Below are 19743 nucleotides of genomic sequence, written 5' to 3' on the forward strand. Positions count from 1 at the left end.
TTCATCACATGTTTCTTGACAACAACCCAGTCACCAGCTTTCAGGTTGTGACCTGGATCATTTATCGGTGGCAGTGTGGTTGCTTCCACCTGGTGAGAGAAAGAGCGGACCACGTCAGCCAGACCCTTGCAGTAGTCCAACACCATATCATCTGTGATATTCACAAGAGCATTTGCAGGCACTGCGGGCAATCGCATAGCTCAGCCCATGAGAATTTCATAAGGAGACAGTCCTGTTTTCTTGTTGGGTGTGTTTCACATTGACATCAACACTAAGGGCAATGCATCCGGACATTTCAAATTTGTGGCTACACAAATTTTTGCCATTCTAGACTTCAGGGTACCATTCATTTGTTCTACTAGTCCTGATGCTTCAGGGCGGTAACTGCAATGCAACTTCTGTTCAATGTGGCACACAAGAGCTTAACCACCTCGTTGTTGAGGTGACTTCCTCTATCTGATTCTAAAAAGATCAGAAACCCGAAACGTGGTATCAATTCCCTAAGCAGCAACCTCGCTACTGTGAGACTGTCATTCCTACGTGTAGGGTAAGCTTCAATCCAGTGACTAAAAATACACACAATCACCAATACTTATCTCAGACCTCCACACACACAGGCATCTCGATAAAATCCAATTGCATCCTGCTAAATGGACCTCCAGCTCTCCCAGTGTGGCTCAAATTCACCACTGTCCCTTTCCCTGCATTCATCTGCTGACAGATGATGCACCGGTGACAAATCACTTCTGCGGCTTGTCTGAATTTTGCATTGAACCAATCAATTTTGAACAACCTGATCATGGCGTCTCTCCCAATGTGTGCTTGACCATGGTAAAACCTTGCAAACTGAGACAAAAGACTGTTTGGCAAAACCATTTTCCCCTAATCTGAAACCCACAAATCATGTGGTCTTTGTACACACTGCATTTTAATCCAAGAGTGTTTCTCTTCTCTGCTGGCACGACCCTGCAACAATTTTAATTCTTCCATCGTGTCAACCACCTTCAATGCGTAACCTGTGCATGTCTCATTTTCTGTTTCAGGTAACAATTCCCACTTATCCTTGAACAATATACAATTCAATGTGCAAAACCTTGTAACTTGATCTGCATATCAATTTCCCGTTGACACAAAATCTTGGGATTTCACATGAGCACTGCATTTCACCACGGCAATTTCAAGAGGTAACTGAATCGCGTGCAACAATTCCTTAATTCTTTCACCATTTTTCACTGGAGAACCAGAAGAGGTCATGAAACCCCTCTGGGACCATAGCTGGCCAAAATCATGGACAATCCCAAATCCGTATCTGCTATCGGTATAGATAGTCACTTTCAATTTGTCAGCGGCGTGGCATGCCCTAGTAAGGGCAATCAATTCAGCCACTTCAGCAGAGTATACTCTTTCAAGCCAAGATGCTTCTAGAATACCAGTGATTGTACATACAGCATATCCGGCTCTCAGTACTCCTACTGAGTCTCTCAGACATGAGCCATCAACAAATATAATGTAATCATTTTCTTCCAATTGGGTGTCTTTGATATCGGGTCTCGGTTTGGTACACAGTTCTGTTACCTCAAGACAATCATGTTCTACTTCTTCAGCATCATCAACATCTGTATTTTCATTGGGAAGCAGAGTTGCCGGGTTCAATACAGTATAACATTTTAGTGACACATTTGGTGACCCCACTATAATTGTCTCGTATTTGGTCAATCTAGCATTTGTCATGTGCGGAGTCTTAGTTCAGGTCAATAGTATTTCAACTGAATGTGGGACCATTACTGTTAAGGGATGTCTCATCACTGTGCCTTTGCACTGTGTGAGGCTTTGGCCAACTGCTGCAACTTCACACAGACAACCTGGTAAGGCTGCTGCGACTGGGTCCAAAGTAGCTGAAAAATAGGCTACTGGTCGGTTTGCACCCCCATGGACCTGGGTCAGGACAGACAAAGAACAAGCATCACGTTCATGACAAAACAGAACAAAAGGCTTTGTGTAATCAGGCATACCTAAAGCTGGAGCCCTGCACATACACTCCCTCAACTCAATGAATGCCCTTATCTCTTTCTCTGACATAGTTAGGGTATCTGGGCCATCCTTAACCTCCTTAGCTGTCAGTCTCACAAAGGGCTTGGAGATAATGGAGAAATTCAGGATCCACTAACGACAGTAGCCTACCATTCCCAGAAACATCCTGACATCTCTCCTGGATGTTGGGGGGTTCATCTGTAATATGGCAGTCACTCTTTCCTTAGATATCTTCCTCAACCCTTTCTCAACCAAATGGCCTAGATATTTCACCTCTTTCTGACAGTACTGCAGCTTCTTTGGGGACACCTTGTGTCCAATCTTTCCCAAGTGATTCAATAGGGCAATAGTATCGTACTTGCAATCATCTCTTGTTTTGGAGGCAATCAACAAATCATCAATGTACTGTACTAGAGTCGATTTGAAAGGCAGTTCCAATGACTTCAAATTTTTCTTCAGAATTTGGTTCAAAATAGATGGTGACTCCGAAAACCCCTGAGGGATCCGACACCAACTGTAGACCTTGTCCAGGAATTTGAAACTGAAGAGAAATTGGCTGTCCTCATGAAGAGGCACAGAAAAGAATGCTTGGGACAAGTCAACGACTGAGAACCATTCTGCGTAGCATGGAACTTGAAACATGATCACAGCTGGATTTGGCACTATTGGGCAACACTTCACCACTATGCCATTGATCTTTCTCAAGTCTTGAACAATTTGGACTTTCCCACAGGGCTTTCTTAGGCCCATTATAGGTGAGTTACATGGACTGCTCATCACTTCCTTCAGAACTCCCTGCTTGACAAAGTCTGCAATTATCTGCGTCACCTGTATAAAAACATCTTGTGCCATGTGGTACTGCGATACCTGGGGAAACACGGCATTTGGTTTCACATCGACTTTGACTGGTTCTACTCCTCTTATCAGTCCGACTTCCTTTCCTGTCAAGTCCCACACTTTCTCTGTGACTGTCCCCTGTAGGTCTGCTGGTAAATCAGTCATTGTGAACATCGGGAAGAAGCTTATCAAGGGGTACTCTTCATCTGTAGTCTCTATTTCTGGCTCTGAGATCTGACCATCGTCCCCCTCATCATCACTGTTTGTCAGCACCTCTATTCCCTCATTCGAACAGGAGATAGAACACCTCCTCTTACACAGTAAGTCTCTTCCCAGTAGGGACACAGGACTTGAATCACAGACTACAAACCTGTGCAATCCCTGAAAGGTACCAATTTCGAATTGAACCGGATCTGTGATCGGGTTGGTCAGGAGCTGGTTTGCCACTCCCACTACTTTTATTGTGCGTCCTGAAAGGGGCAATTTCGTAACCTCTGCACTCCTGACTGTAGAGCGTGTAGCTCCTGTGTCCATCAAAAATGAGACCTTGTGACCCATCACCTTCCCTTGCATGTAGGGTTGCCTCTGATCTACTTTCAGGGACACTGCAAGCCTGCACTCCTCACTATCTGAACTGTCATCCGACCATTCATCGTTTATTCCATTCTCACCACGCAATGAGGACTGTTGTTCCTGTGTTATTTTGACCCATTTGTTGACTTGTGACCTGTTGAGGAAGCATCACATGATGCTGTCCCATTGGCCCTAAGGGTAACTGCATTTGATGTCTAGGTACCACTGGAATCTGTTGTTGTACTTGCTGCATCTGCACTGGTTGCATACGTGGCATCTGCACCTGTTGCATGGGTTGAAGACCCTGCATATGAACCATGTTATTCTGAAAATTGGGATTAGGACCCTTCATTCTTGGTCCTTTAACATTTTGAAATGCACTGACATCATTGCTTTGTAGAACAGCACCTTCCTGTACCATCATCAGACACTCCCGCTTCCAATGTCCCACGCCCCCGCACGCATGGCATGTTAACACCTTCTTCATCCCTTGAATGTCATTTTGTACCACAACGGTATTCAAATCCGGACCACGGTTCACAAAACCTCCTTGACCTCTGCCTCTAGTTTGCGTCTGAAATATTCTGTTTCTCTGTGGCTGTTGTACCATCTGTTGCACTCCATTTCCCTGCATTCCTGCTTGCGCTGCCTTAATTTACATCACCATCACTTTCTCCTTTAACTTTCTCTGCTTCAACTCGATTTCATCACTACAGTATTTTGCATACTGCAATACCTCATCAATTGGCTTCGCTTGCCAGCAAATTAAATGATTCTTAATCATCTGGCTAATTTGTGGTCTCAGCCCTTCAACGAACCTGAACACAAGGTGATTCATGTCTTTCGGCTCTATAACCTCCGTGCCACTGTAATGCTTGAATGCTTTCAACAACCTCTCATAGTAAGCATGTATCGACTCTTTGCCCTCTTGTGCCGTTCAATCAATCTTTTGCCAATCAATATTCTGCGGCGACACTTTCTGTTTCAAGAACTGAATTAACTTATGGTAATACTTCATTACCTCCGGAGAGGGTGCTCCGGTAGCCCTGACCATTGCCGGTTCTGCAGTTGGCCAGTCAACACTTCTCTTGCACTCGAGCCACAAATCAGCAGGAACAATGATCTCAAACAATGTATTCAAATCTTCCCAGACACTTCGAAAGCTTCACAAATTTGTCTGTCTGCTGATACCACTCTATCAGCTTTTCCCTCAGCCTGGGGAAGTCATTTGTGAACGACAAAATCTCACCCCTAGACTACGGTACATGGGCAAGAACCCCTCCAGCTGTTTCTCTCATGGGTCGCATCTTTATGGTACCGGTATCTGGCACTGGTTTTGACTGCGGCTGCTGCTGCTCTAAGCAGTCACTTTTCCTTTTGTCTCTCTTCTTTGCCCATCTGCCTTCCCACTTCTCTAAGGCTCCCCAAACCTGCGCGCTCTGTAAAATTTCCTAAGGTGTGCCTTCATCCCAGTAGACCTCATGTGATCAAAATCTTTGGGTTCGAAGTCCAATCTGTAACTCCTCTTTAGATGCTTAGTATTGTCTAAGTCTATGCCATATTTGTCTTCTAGATTCGCCAACCTTTGATGCACCTTGCTTACTTCTTTGGTTATTTTTGGACACAGATTCCTCAATTCTGCTTCAGTGCATGACTCTAGCCTATTCACTCCCATGCTCCCTTCGACTAACTCGGCTTCTTCCACACCCAACCTCACAAAATTCAAGTATTCCTCTCTCTCTGACCACTCTGCTGTCGCAGGGGTAGTCTGCGGTGAATTCAGCTTGTCTAACCATTCATTCAAGTGTTGCGCAGTCAAACCTTGCAGCAAAATATTTCCAGCCTGCATAATTGGTGGTTGCGACATGTTCGTACTGGGTATCTGTGGAGTTAGTAGTCCCAACCAAGCCTGTCTCATTGTCTCTAGGGGAACCCCAATCAGACTGAAATCCAACAAGGACCTAGATCTCTCTGCTATCTGTTCTCCTGGTGTCATCCCTTGGGAACTTCCTGCAAACCCTCCTCTTAGCACCTCTTGAGTCATTACCCCTTGGTCACATACACTAGGCTTTGCCTGTGAATACAAAGGTACAGGTGGACCGACTGTAATCCGCAAAGATATAGCAGCTGGCGACTGCCTGTCTCCCAGACCCTGGAGAGCATTAGCTCCCACCGTCTGATTCATTACGGGTGCTGTGACTGACTGTGATCCTGTGACCGAAGTGTAATTCGGAACCATCTGTTGCTGCGGCTGGGGCAGTAGAAGTGGAGTTGGCTCCCTCTGTACCAACTTTGATCTTGCATATGCTGACCATCAAATTTGCAGTGGTCTGTAATACTGGAACATCAGAGTAGAGCCTCCGAACCAGTGGTGGCTGCATCTGTGTCTGCATCCCTGACGCAGTGGATACACTGACACTATTCTGCACTGGAGCTGGTGTCGCAACTGCATTCACCTAAGCTGTATGCGCTGATTCTGTGTTGAATTTACACGACCTGCACTAGTACTTGGTCTGTGACTTTAATTCCCAGAACACCCTTTACCCGCCTTCTCAACCAATTGCCTCTCATGGACGGCTGACAATCCGTGCGCAACCCTTCTCACTAATTGACCTATCCCAGCGCGGCTCCAATTATGTCACACTCACACACACTGCGGCTGCCAAAGTCCTGCGGCTTGTCTTCCTCACTCTCTATTCACCCAAAACGAATGCAATATACTGCGAGCACTTTAACAACAAAACTCAAATTTGCCGGTTTACTACAGGAAGGGTAACACAATCGCTTTGGAACTTTACAGAGATTTCACTTGAAGCCTCAGCCGCTACTCTCTCCTTCTCAGATCCTGCATTCACAAGCAGAATTCTACTCTCGACTTGTCAATGGTTCATCCTAGTGCACTTTAGAACTTACCAAATCTCCATTGCAGGTTTTCACACACACTGTGACTCAAACTCGACTCGTCAAATTCTACCTCACTCATGCCATCACTAGAACGCGAAGAACATACCCAACTCACTTCGGCAAGCTCCGGGGTCCCGGGAAAGTCATTTGGGGCTTAGGGAACATCATCTTTCCAATTTTTATCATTTAAAAAACAATCCTAAACAATGGACCCTTGTTTTAGGGCCCAAAAGGGACAAAACCATCCTCTGCTACCAGAACTGATAACGCGTCCCGCCGTAGGTAATTTACTTACTCTGCGGCTCGTTTTAGGCCAATGAACCTTTTGACCCTGATTGGAGAAACCTTAAGACGAGATCTCTGTCCAGCATGTCAATCAATAGATCAATATCCTCATCAATAGTCTCAGTAACAAATCAATCAAATTAGTTAATCACATCAATATGAATTTGAAACGCAACATGGCCTTTTAGCCATGAATAACCACACAAATTTAGTAGGATTTATGATATTTATTCCCTATTGGGTACACTCTACTAGCAAGTTTATTAGTCTCAATACCAGAAAACACATCAACAGTGTTATAATGTGGCAACTCGAATAAGATTTGAGCAAAGCGAAGATTATAAACATTAGAACAAACCACAGCGTCAACATGTATTTATTTAGCAGAGTATCATTAGCGCATCTATTCAACACAGCAAAGATTCAGTCATTTTGTCTGTTTGCACCCAATATTAGTGAACTCCTTAACTATCCTCGAATTAGCATCAGCATGTTGGGCTTCATGCAAAACAACTTAGTGACACAAATTTGGAAACATCTAACTATGGTCTCTGTCAAAAAAGCAGTTGGTACCTAGAAAGAAAAGGCAAGCAGACAATTACAATTTCATCATCATATGGTTACCCTCCATAATGGGTCAGCATACAGAGTCAGTCTTCGTCCTCAGGACAGTAGTCGATTCGCCATTCGGCCAGGATAGAACAACAAAGTTTCAGAAACTAGGGCAGAAAGTTCTTCCCTCTTAAGGAGGAGAAAAAATAGATATCGGGCAAGACAAGGTAAGGATGGGTTTGAAGAATCAAAGTAGCAATGGTAAAGACGGAATGCCAGAGTAACAACAGGGGCGTCCCTCTAATGGCTGATGTCGCCTTGTTGCACGACGTTAAATTGAATTTGCCAGACAAGTCTCTAATTTCCCATTGGTCAGTATTTGGTGCACCACTATCTCTGTCCAATGGTTGAGTGGTCACCTTACTAGAATTTTCACCTAAGACAATTCTCATACAGTTCATTGGCTCCTGTGATTTACGTCTTCATCGGGTGAGATGGCAGGTAGGAAAAGCTACACGCATGGCTTCAGTCAGTAGCTCCATTGTCTTTACCAGTTCAGGCAACCTTGTACCTGTTGCGAATTACACTGTTGCATTCAACAAGAATGCCTCCTTGAGCAAGTCGGGTCTCATGAGAAAGAATTTAAACGGTTACACACATCTTTAACTTCTGGAAAAGTACAGCTACTCGTCCTTAGGAAGACAGCACTTTGCACGTTAGAAAAACACATTTTAATATGAGACCAGGCAGCTAGGCCCAGACTCTTGCTAACTAAGGCCTAATGATTTATTCAACAAAACCTTAACATATCATTCTCATTGCTAAAACAGAGTCATACATTTGTACATTAATAATTAATTATTAGTAACATTAGCAACAATCATTGTATTCATTGATGGCCACTCCCTGTGGGCACATTTTAAATGCTTACATTAGAAACATATTAATGCGTTTTCTATGCAGCTTCATTACACATTATTTTGCAAGCAGTTCATGTTAATTTTTGATTATTAAAGCTACACTCCAACAATACCATGCTTTCTCTAACCCTGCCTCTCTTGTACCTCCAACCTTCTGACCATTTAGCTTTCAGACCTTTCAGCCTCTTGCAGTCACCTCTTGATTCACATGCACTTATCCTACTTTCCAGCTCATCCACATCACCCACCCAACTTCTCCTTGCTCATATTACTTTGAACAAACACTTTCTCTCACTTGGTGAGAGCGCTGCTCCAGGGGGGAACCTTTTATGCGCAGGCTTTTTGAACTCTGCCAAAGTTTTCTAACTGCTTCCTTCGTTCTGAGTGGTATTATTGGTGAAATTGAAAACCAATTTTAAATCTGCTTTTACAAAAGGGATTGTATGTTACAAGAGAAGGGCAGGCAACCATAGATAGGCATTTATTTTATCCCGCTAACCATTGAGTCGCCAGAAGGTTGGTGTTCTAATGGTTAGCCTTGCACTGCTTTTAATGGCAGTTGGTGTGCAGGTGAGAGCTGTGTTTTAATTTTATGCGCATGCCTTTTAAACACTGCCAAAGTTTTTAAACTGTTGTCTTAGCTCCGAGTGTTATTATTGGTGCAGTTGAAATCGTATTTTATATATCAGCTTTTACAAAGGGGATTGTGTTTTACAAGAGAAAGCATGGGGACCATAGAGAGGCATTTTTTTTACCCAACTAACCATAGAGTTGCCGGAAGGTTGGCACTTTAGTGATTAGCCACTCACGGCTTTTAATGATGGCTGGTGCACCAAAGGTGCGACAAAGGCAAGCCCGTCTACGCACGTCCATGCCCGAACGGGACCAGGGGCCAGGAACCCCACCCAAATTTCTCCTAGCCTACTAAGCTACACAGCAGAGCAACAATTGTCACTTAGGATGTCACCTAGGTCACAGCGCTGTCTAACTTTTAATCTGGCTAATAGGGAAAATCACTGTTGTATCTGTAATTACTTATTGAAGCCTCATATAAGGCGCAACAAGAAGACAGGTTGGTCATCAATGAATAGGGAACGTTGGAAGATGGGACCAATTAACAGTAGATCCTTACCAGGCCACAAAACAGAAATCAGACTGATGTTAGAGGAAGAACAGCTGGACGTTCTATTTATTACAGAAACCTGGTTCCACGATAGTGCTGACCCTGACGTTCTGATGGCCCTACCTTTGGGTTACCATATATGCAGACTTGCCTGTGCAGGGAAAATAGGGGGTGGTATTGCTGACTTCCTAAAAGACAAATTAGATGTTTAACTACTCCTTTGCCAATACCCAATCTTCCAGTTTTCATAACATTATCTCCTGCCTGCATTTTCACGGGGGTTTTAATCTACAGACCCCCAGGCTCAAGCGCTAAATGAATTGAAGCATTACCAGATGCACTGTAAACTTTGCACTTGTATAGCACACTACTCACCCGTTAGGGTCTCAAGGCGCTGTACTCATACCACTATGGAACCCCTCCTGCCTTTTCCCTGTGAGGTGCCCACTCCTGGGCACCCCCATGGTGAAGTCAGGCATCCAAGCACTGTTGGGGCCGTTGTCGAGATTAAGCAAGCTATTGCCCAGAGTTGCAGAGTGGGACTCATTAATTAGATTAGGCACCAAGGCGAGAATTATCTGGTCCAAGTGAATTGAGCCCAAGACCTGCTGAAGCGGGACTTGAACCCTGGTCTTGAGCCAGATCTCTGCTTCAGGGTCTGCCGCTCTAACCATTGTGCCACACTTCTCGCACTAGCCAGCTTACTGTTGTAAAAAGTTATATTTCTATCCTAGGTGACTTTAATATACACCTAGCAGAAGGGAATAACTCATCTACCAAGAGAATAATACAGGACCTGGAGGCTTTCCAGCTAATGCAAAATGTAGGTGCTCCCACACATGAGAAACGGCATATACTTAATCCCATTTTTAGCAATGAATAAAAGATTCAGGTTAGTGTGTCCGTTCCCTTATCTTGGTCAGATCACTGCATTATACCATTTACAATGAAGAATTCCTTGACAACAATTGCACCTAATCTCTCCTCAAGACTAGCTCGTAGACAGACCAAACTGTTATCCAATGATTGGTGAGTGGCCCTTGACACCACCATACAGAACTCAGAGGACAAAGCCTAGAATCAGTCGGAAGACCAGATTGTGGAAAGTTTAGACAAATGCATTCCAATGTCTAAGATAAGGCATAAATCTAGCACTAAAATGGATCCATGGTTCAAAAGCCACCTTACCTATTTGAGGAAAAGCTGTAAGAAAATCAAGAGGCGATGGAGGAAATTTTATCAGCCACAATCAAAAACTGAAGATGAACTTTCCATCAGACACTATCACAATGAAATTAAAAAGGCGCAGGCCTTACGCTATGAGGAGAAGATCAATTAGGCCTCTAATTCATCTAAGGAGTTGTTTAAGGGTATTAAATCACTCATGTACATCGACCAGGGTAACACTTTCCTCAATCAATCAATCAGGAATTTGTGAAGTGTACTACTCACCCGTGAGGGTCTCAAGGCACTGAGGAGGGGAGGGGAGAGTAGTGGGGGGAGGTGCTGCTACTGTTCGAACAGCCAGGTCTTGAGAAGTTTCCTGAAGCTAAGGAGGTCTTCTGTCTGGCGTAGGTGAGTGGGAAGAGTGTTCCACATTTTTGCGGCGAGGTGCGAGAATGATCTACCGCAGGTTGTAGCTCTGTAGACGTGTGGGACGGTTGCAAGGGTGAAGTCAGCAGAGCGGAGATGCAAGGTCAGGGTGTAGAAGGAGAGTCGTCTGTTGAGGTATTCTGGTTTGGTGTTGTGAACTGCTTTGTGAGCGGGGGTGAGGAGTTTGAAGGTGATTCTCTTGTTGACTGGGAGCCAGTGCAGTTTTTTCAGGTGGTCTGTGATGTGGCAGTGGCGGGGGATGTCCAGGATGAGATGTGCAGGTGCATTCTGGATGCGTTGCAGCCTCTTCTGGAGTTTGGCCGTGGTTCCTGTGTAGAGGGCATTGCCATAGTCCAGCTTGCTGCTTACGAGGGCTTGGGTGACTGTTCTTCTGGTTTCAGTGGGTATCCATTTGTAGATCTTTCGGAGCATGCAGAGGGTGTTGAACCAGGAGGAGGAGATGGCATTGAGTTGCTGGGTCATGGATAGTGAGGGGTACAAGATGAATCCTAGGTTGCGTGCGTGGTCTGTGGGAGTCGGAGTGATTCTTAGAGTGGCAGGCCACCAGGAGTCATCCCATGCGGAGGGGGTGGAGCCGAAGATGAGGACTTCCGTCTTGTCGGAATTGAGTTTGAGGCAGCTGTTCTTCATCCGTTCGGCAATGGCCTTCATTCCTTCATGGAGGTAGGTCTTGGCGGAGTCCTTGGTGAGGGAGAGGATCTCTTGCCGCCCACATTGGCACGATATAATGAGTTTGCGGCCTTTTTTCAGTAAACAGTCACGGACATTTATGATTCACAACTGTGTAATCTAATTCAATACACGTCTCAAATAGGGAACATTCCACCTAACCTGATTTTCACAGCATTAACGTGTATTCCAGCCATAAATGAGGAGAGTGCTCTTGCACTTATGTGCATTGTTAGAAATGGGGTCTCTGGTTGACAGTCAGGTTACCCCCTGTTCAAGCAAGGACCCTCACTCTAGTTAGGATAAAAGAGAATCACCCTCAGCTAACCCCTGCTTACCCCCTTGGTAGCTTGGCAGAGCAGTAGGCTTAACCTCAGAGTGCTGGGCGTAAAGTATTTGTACCAACACACACAGTAACTTAATGAAAACACTACAAAATGACACAACACCAGTTTAGAAAAATAGGAAATATTTATCTAGACAAAACAAGACCAAAACGACAAAAATCCAACATACACAAGTCAAGTTATGATTTTTTAAAGGTTTAAAATAAAAAGAGTCTTTAGGTAGTTGTAACAACACACTAGCGCTGCTAGCGTGTAAATGTACCTGGTTTGCGTCAAAAATAACCCCGCACGGGCGGTGTGCGTCGAAAGTAACCCTGCACGGCTGTGTGCGTCGAAAACAACTCGGCACGGCGGTGCGTGTTGAAAAAGCCAGCCACACGACGATCCGAAAGTCCCGCGGCGCAGGGTGCGATCTCTCAGCCTCCGTCAGCGATGCTGCGCGTCGTTTCTCCTGCTCCGGGCGTCGGTTTTTCGGTCGCGTTTCCTGCGGCGTCGTTTCTCAGCTGCGGAACCGGCGTCGCGTCGTTTTCTCAGCCGCGATCGGATTCGCGTCGATCTTTTCTCCGCACGGCGCTCGGTGCGTGTATTTTTGTCCTTAGGCTGCCAGCCTCTCCTTTCAGGGTCCCAGGGACTGGAAGGGCACCACAGAGCAGAGTAGGGGTCTCTCCAGAGACTCCAGGTGCTGGCAGGAAGAAGTCTTTGCTATCCCTGAGACTTCAACAACAGGAGGCAAGCTCTACATCAAGCCCTTGGAGATTTCTTCTTCAAGATGGAAGGCACACAAAGTCCAGTCTTTGCCCTCTTACTCTGGCAGAAGCAGCACTGCAGGAAAGCTCCACAAAGCACAGTCACAGGCAGGGCAGCACGTTTTCCTCAGCTATCAGCTCTTCTCCAGGCAGAGGTTCCTCTTGGTTCCAGAAGTGTTTCTAAAGTTTGTAAGTTTGGGTGCCCTTCTTATACCCATTTTAGTCTTTGAAGTCACCTTTCTTCAAAGGGGACTCACACCTTCTTGTGAAATCCTGCCTTGCCCAGGCAAGGCCTCAGACACACACCAGGGGGCTGGAGACAGCATTGTCAGAGGCAGGCACAGTCCTTTCAGATGAGAGTGACCACTCCACCCCTCCCTCCTAGCAGAGATGGCTAATCAGGAAATGCAGATCACACCCCAGCTCCCTTTGTGTCACTGTCTGGTGTGAGGTGAAAAACAACCCAACTGTCAAACTGACCCAGACAGGGAATCCACAAACCAGGCAGAGTCACAGAATGGTTTAAGCAAGAAAATGCTCACTTTCTAAAAGTGGCATTTCCAAACGCACAATCTTAAAATCAACTTTACTAAAAGATGTATTTTTAAATTGTGAGTTCAGGGATCCCAAACTCCACATGTCCATCTACTCTCTAGGGGAATCTACACTTTAATCATATTTAAAGGTAGCCCCCATATTATCCTATGAGAGAGAGACAGACCTTGCAACAGTGAAAACGAAATTGGCAGTATTTCACTGTCAGGACATATAAACCACATTACTATATGTCCTACCTTATCCATACACTGCACCCTGCCCTCGGGGCTACCTAGGGCATACCTTAGGGGTGCCTTACATGTAAGGAAAGGGAAGGTTTAGGCCTGGCAAGTGGGTACACTTGCCAAGTCGAATTTACAGTGTAAAAATACACATACAGACACTGCAGTGGCAGGTCTGAGACATGATTACAGAGCTACTTATGTGGGTGGCACAACCAGTGCTGCAGGCCCACTAGTAGCATTTGATTTACAGGCCCTGGCACCTCTAGTGCACATTACTAGGGACTTACTAGTAATTCAAATATGCCAATCATGGATGAACCACTTACATACAATTTAAACAGGAGCACTTGCACTTTAGCACTGGTTAGCAGTGGTAAAGTGCCCAGAGTAACAAAAACAGCAAAATCAGAGTCCAGCACACATCAACAACCTGGGGAACAGAGGCAAAAAGTTAAGGGAGACCACGCCAAGGATGAAAAGTCTAACACGTGTCCCCCCCAGCTAAAAGTGGGGAGCAACTACCCAACCTCATGGGAGTTCTCATCACTAAGGCGGAAGAACCTGGACAGACCATCAGCATTGGCGTGCTCTGTACCGGGTCGATGTTCCACCGTAAAGTCCATCCCCTGTAGGGAAATGGACCACCTCAACAGTTTTGGGTTCTCTCCCCTCATCTGCATTAACCATCTGAGGGGTCTGTGGTCGGTCTGAACTCGGAAGTGAGTCCCAAACAAGTAGGGTCTTAGCTTCTTCAGTGCCCAGACCACAGCAAACGCTTCACGTTCTATGGCACTCCACCTACGTTCCCTGGGTAGTAACCTCCTGCTAATGAAGGCTACGGGTTGATCTAGGCCCTCTTCATTCAGCTGTGAGAGTACTGCTCCAATACCATGCTCTGAGGCGTCTGTCTGTACAACAAACTCCGTGGAGTAGTCAGGTGCCTTCAGCACAGGGGCTGTGCACATGGCAGCCTTCAGGGCATCAAAAGCGTTCTGGCAAGCCTCTGTCCAGATCACTTTCTTGGGTTGCTTCTTAGAAGTCAACTCAGTTAAGGGGGTAACAATGGTACCATATCCCTTAACGAACCTCCGATAGTATCCTGTGAGACCTAAAAAGGCTCTCACTTCAGTCTGGGTCTTGGGAGGCTCCCAAGCCAGAATCGTGTCAATCTTAGGCTGTAGGGGTGCCACCTGGCCACTCCCCACCTGGTGTCCTAAGTACACCACAGAACCCTGCCCTATTTGGCACTTGCTCGCCTTAATAGTGAGGCCTGCCTTCTGCAGGGCCTCTAACACTCTCCAGAGGTGTTGCAGGTGTTCCTCCCATGTGGAACTAAACACAGCAATGTCATCCAGGTAGGCGGCACTGAACTCATCCAGTCCTGCCAACACCTGGTTGACCAACCTCTGAAAGGTGGCAGGGGCATTCTTCATCCCAAAGGGCATCACATTGAAGTGGAAGTGCCCATCGGGGGTAGAGAATGCTGACCTCTCCTTTGCCCCTTCAGTTAAGGTAATCTGCCAGTACCCAGATGTTAAATCAAACGTACTGAGGTACTTGGCAGCTCCTAACCGATCAATGAGCTCATCAGCTCGGGGGATGGGGTGTGCGTCAGTCTTGCTGACCGCATTGAGACCCCGGTAGTCCACACAGAACCTAAGTTCTGGAGTGGCACCAGGAGCAGTAGCCTTTGGGACCAAGACCACTGGGCTGGCCCAAGGACTGCTGGAGTGCTCAATAACCCTTAGGGCTAACATTTTGGAGACTTCCTCCTTAATGCAAGCCCTCACCCTGTCAGTCACCCTGTAAACCTTATGTTTAACAGGTGTACTGTCCCCAGTGTCCACATCATGTGTGCACAGGTGTGTGACTCCTGGGATCAGGGAAAACAGTGAGGCGAACTGTCCCAGCACGTGGCGACAGTCCCTCTGCTGTTCCTCAGTCAGGGAGGGGGAGAGGATCACTCCCTCCACAGACCCATCTTTCTCTCCTGCAGACAGGAGGTCAGGAAGAGGCTCACTCTCTTCCTCCACCCCGTCATCTGTCGCTAGGAGCATGGATAGCTCAGTTCGCTCAAAGTGTGGTTTGAGGCGGTTGACATGTAGGACCCTCAAGGGGTTCCTGGGGGATTGCAAGTCTACCAGATAGGTGACCTCGCTCTTTCTTTCCACCACCTCAAAAGGCCCAGTCCACTTATCTTGGAGAGCCCTAGGCTCCACTGGTGCCATGACCCACACTTTTTGTCCAGGCTGAAACTCAACCAGAGTGGCATTCTGGTCGTACCACCGTTTCATATCCTCCTGGCTTGCTTCCAGGTTCTCCTGAGCGAGACTCCTGAAGCGGGCAGTCTGGTTTCTTAGTGCCAGCATGTAGCTAAATACATCCTGGGGTGGTTTACTAGGAGCTTTCTCCAAAGCCTCCTTCACCAGACTGAGCGGTCCCCTCACAGGGTGGCCATAGATGAGCTCAAAGGGGCTAAAGCCAAGTCCCTTTTGAGGCACCTCCCTGTAAGCGAACAGAAGGCATGGCAAGAGGACGTCCCACTTACGCCTCAAGGGCTCTGACAGGCCCTGAATCATGCCTTTCAAGGTGCGGTTGAATCTCTCAACCAGACCATTACTTTGGGGGTGGTAAGGGGTGGTGAACTTGTAGGTTACCCCACACACCTTCCACAGAGACTTCATATAAGTGGATATGAAGTTTGTACCCCTATCAGATACTACCTCCTTGGGGAACCCCATGCGGGTAAAAACCCCCATCAAGGCACGTCCCACCACGGGGGCGGTGACCGTCCTTAGAGGAATAGCTTCTGGGTACCGTGTGGCATGGTCCACCAAGACCAGGATGAACCTGTTGCCCATGGCTGTCTTGGGATCCAGAGGCCCCACAATGTCAATTCCTACCCTTTCAAAGGGAGTACTGACTACCGGTAAAGGTTGGAGGGGAGCTTTGCATTTCCCCCCACTCTTGCCACTTGCCTGACAAGTCTGACAAGATCTACAATAAGCAGCTGACTGCTTGTTCATCAAGGGCCAGTAAAAGTGGGAGACAAGCCTCTTATAGGTCTTGTCCTGCCCTAGATGTCCTGCCAAAGGCACATCATGAGCCAAACCCAGTAGGAAGGTCCTGAAGCCCTGGGGTACCACCAGCATACGAGCTGACCCCGGCTCAGGAACCTTAGGCTCACTATACAGGAGGCCATCCTCCCAATAAATCAGGTGAGTACCTGGCGCCCCGCCAGCCGCCTGGGCTGCAGCCTGCTGCCGCAGTCCCTCAAGAGTAGGGCACTCCTTCTGCGCTGTGCAGAATACTTCCCTGGTGGGTCCCCCTTCCTGCTGCCATTGCGACAGCTCAGGGACCTCCCCCAGTTCAGCCACCTGTTCCCCTGTAGGTTCCGGGGCATCACCCTCAGGCTCTGCCTCCTCCCGGACCGTGGGAACTTCTGGGGCGGGTTTCCCGCGCCTCCTGCCTTTCCTCTTCTTGGCGGTCCCCTGGGCCACTGTTTCAGGCTCCAGGGGCTCTTGACTACCCTGATTGGCTGCCATAGACCGGGTGGATACGCATACCCACCCAGGCAGACCCAACATCTCCAAGTGAGACCTGTGTTCCACCTCCTTCCAAGGGGAATCTTCCAGGTCGTTGCCTAGCAAACAATCAACAGGCATGGTTGGACTCACAGCTACTTTCCAGGAACCTGAGACCCCCCCCCATTCAAAGGGAACCTGCGCCACTCTGCAGAGGCGCTCAGAATTGTCTACTGCAACTACTTGGTGAAGTACCCGGGGATCAATCTGCTCTTCAGACACCAGGTGACTCCTCACTGTAGTCACACTGGCTCCTGTGTCTCTTAGAGCCTCCACCCTCTGTCCATTGATGGTCACCCATTGCCTGTACTTCTTAGTGTTATCAGGCACTAGGTTTCTCTGGACCATCTCACTGTCCCCTAGTGAGACAAGGGTCATTTCTGCTGGTTCCCACCCACCTGAAACCAACTCCTCCCCAAGCGCTACACTGGCCAAACCCTGGGACGGTGCACCAGTGGGTGCCGGTGTACTTTTGGGGCATTTGGGGTCCCCCCTCACATGACCCACCTGGTCACATGAATAGCACTTACGTAGGGGACCACCTGCCATTGGCTTCCCTTTGGAGAACCATGGCTTCTTTTCACTGGGGGGTTGGGAATCCTTACCCTGGGAATCAGTTTGGGGCCCTTTAGAGAACTCATCCTGTTTGCCCTTACCCCCCCCTTTCTTCTGAGAGGGACCCTGCCCACCCTTGGCGTGGTCTCCCCCATACCTCTTTTGGACCCTGGTGCTCTCCCAGCGGTCCGCTTCCTGTGCAAGCTTCCTGGGGTCAGTCAGCTTGCTGTCAATGAGGTGCTGGCGCAGCTCTGGAAAACATAAACTGTACAAGTGCTCCCAAGCAATTAAATTGTAAAGCCCCTCATACGTGTTTACCTTACTGCCCTTCACCCAACCATCCAGTGACCTGCAACAAGAATCAACACATTCCAACCATGTTTGGGATTCCTTTCTCTTGTAGGATCTAAACTTCTCCTTGTACTGCTCAGGGGTGAGACCATACCTGGTAAGTAAGGCCTCCTTCATGGCAGGGTAGGTGAGACTCTGAGCATCCCCTAAGGCCGTCAGTGTGTCCCTCCCCTCTGCCTCAAAATGCTTCCACAGGGCTGCCCCCCAATGAGCTTCAGGGACCAGGTTCATGTGGAGAGCTGACTCATAACCCTTGAACCACAAGTAGATATCATCCTCCCTCTTATAATCCCTCACAAGGTCTTTTGGGATGTGTACCCTTCTCTCAGGCTGCACTGTAGAATTGCTGCCACCATCCCTACTGGACTGACTCCTCTGATCAATCTCTTTTAAACTGAGCTCATGAGCCATGTTTATCTTCCTTTCCTCAAGGGCCAGCTTCCTCTGTTCCACCTCTAGACTGAGCTTTTTCAGCTCCAATTGGTACTCCCTCTCTGCCTGTCTGTCCTGTAACTCTCCAGGTGTCAGACTCTTGGAGGACACACTGCTACCTGCCCTGGAGATTCTCCCCTGAGACATAGCAGGCCCACCCACTACATCAGTGTGAGTGACTTGCAACTCCTCTTCCCCCTCTGGCTCCTCATCTGTGTGCCCCTCAGCTGCTTTGGCTGTCACCCAGGCCCTCAGCGCCTTTTGCAGCTCATCCTTCTTGGATGAGCTCTTAATGGGACAGCCAACATTACTACAAAACTGCTTCAACTGAGCCACTTTGTAGCTCTCCAATTTCTCCAAGTCAAAGGCAGCTTCAGCTAGGGCATCTCCAGACTGAGACATGATGAGAGGTTAAAAAAATATGCACAGTTCCAAAAACAGAAAAGCAAGTTCTCAAATGAAGTTCCAGAAAAGTCAATCACGGGATCAGCGAAAAAAAAGAAACTGAATGCAGAGAAAAACAGTCCAAGTAAAAAAACAAAAATCACAAGACTAGTAGTATGTGGTCACGTAGTGGTCTGAGATCAAAACAGTAGTGTACACTTAATTACTGTATGTCAAGTACAAATACAAGTCCAAATCCCGACCGCTGGTCACCAATGTTAGAAATGGGGTCTCTGGTTGACAGTCAGGTTACCCCCTGTTCAAGCAAGGACCCTCACTCTAGTTAGGATAAAAGAGAATCACCCTCAGCTAACCCCTGCTTACCCCCTTGGTAGCTTGGCAGAGCAGTAGGCTTAACCTCAGAGTGCTGGGCGTAAAGTATTTGTACCAACACACACAGTAACTTAATGAAAACACTACAAAATGACACAACACCAGTTTAGAAAAATAGGAAATATTTATCTAGACAAAACAAGACCAAAACGACAAAAATCCAACATACACAAGTCAAGTTATGATTTTTTAAAGGTTTAAAATAAAAAGAGTCTTTAGGTAGTTGTAACAACACACTAGCGCTGCTAGCGTGTAAATGTACCTGGTTTGCGTCAAAAATAACCCCGCACGGGCGGTGTGCGTCGAAAGTAACCCTGCACGGCTGTGTGCGTCGAAAACAACTCGGCACGGCGGTGCGTGTTGAAAAAGCCAGCCACACGACGATCCGAAAGTCCCGCGGCGCAGGGTGCGATCTCTCAGCCTCCGTCAGCGATGCTGCGCGTCGTTTCTCCTGCTCCGGGCGTCGGTTTTTCGGTCGCGTTTCCTGCGGCGTCGTTTCTCAGCTGCGGAACCGGCGTCGCGTCGTTTTCTCAGCCGCGATCGGATTCGCGTCGATCTTTTCTCCGCACGGCGCTCGGTGCGTGTATTTTTGTCCTTAGGCTGCCAGCCTCTCCTTTCAGGGTCCCAGGGACTGGAAGGGCACCACAGAGCAGAGTAGGGG

General features: G+C 47.4%; 1 protein-coding gene across 1 annotated transcript in view; it reads left to right on the top strand.

Annotated features, from left to right (window-relative positions):
* Positions 1-19743, top strand: part of ESR2 (estrogen receptor 2) — a 1043222-nt gene that overhangs the window by 5661 nt on the left and 1017818 nt on the right. The window lies entirely within an intron of this gene.

This window comes from Pleurodeles waltl, chromosome 9, assembly GCF_031143425.1.
Source record: "Pleurodeles waltl isolate 20211129_DDA chromosome 9, aPleWal1.hap1.20221129, whole genome shotgun sequence".
In the NCBI taxonomy this organism is placed as follows: domain Eukaryota; kingdom Metazoa; phylum Chordata; class Amphibia; order Caudata; family Salamandridae; genus Pleurodeles; species Pleurodeles waltl.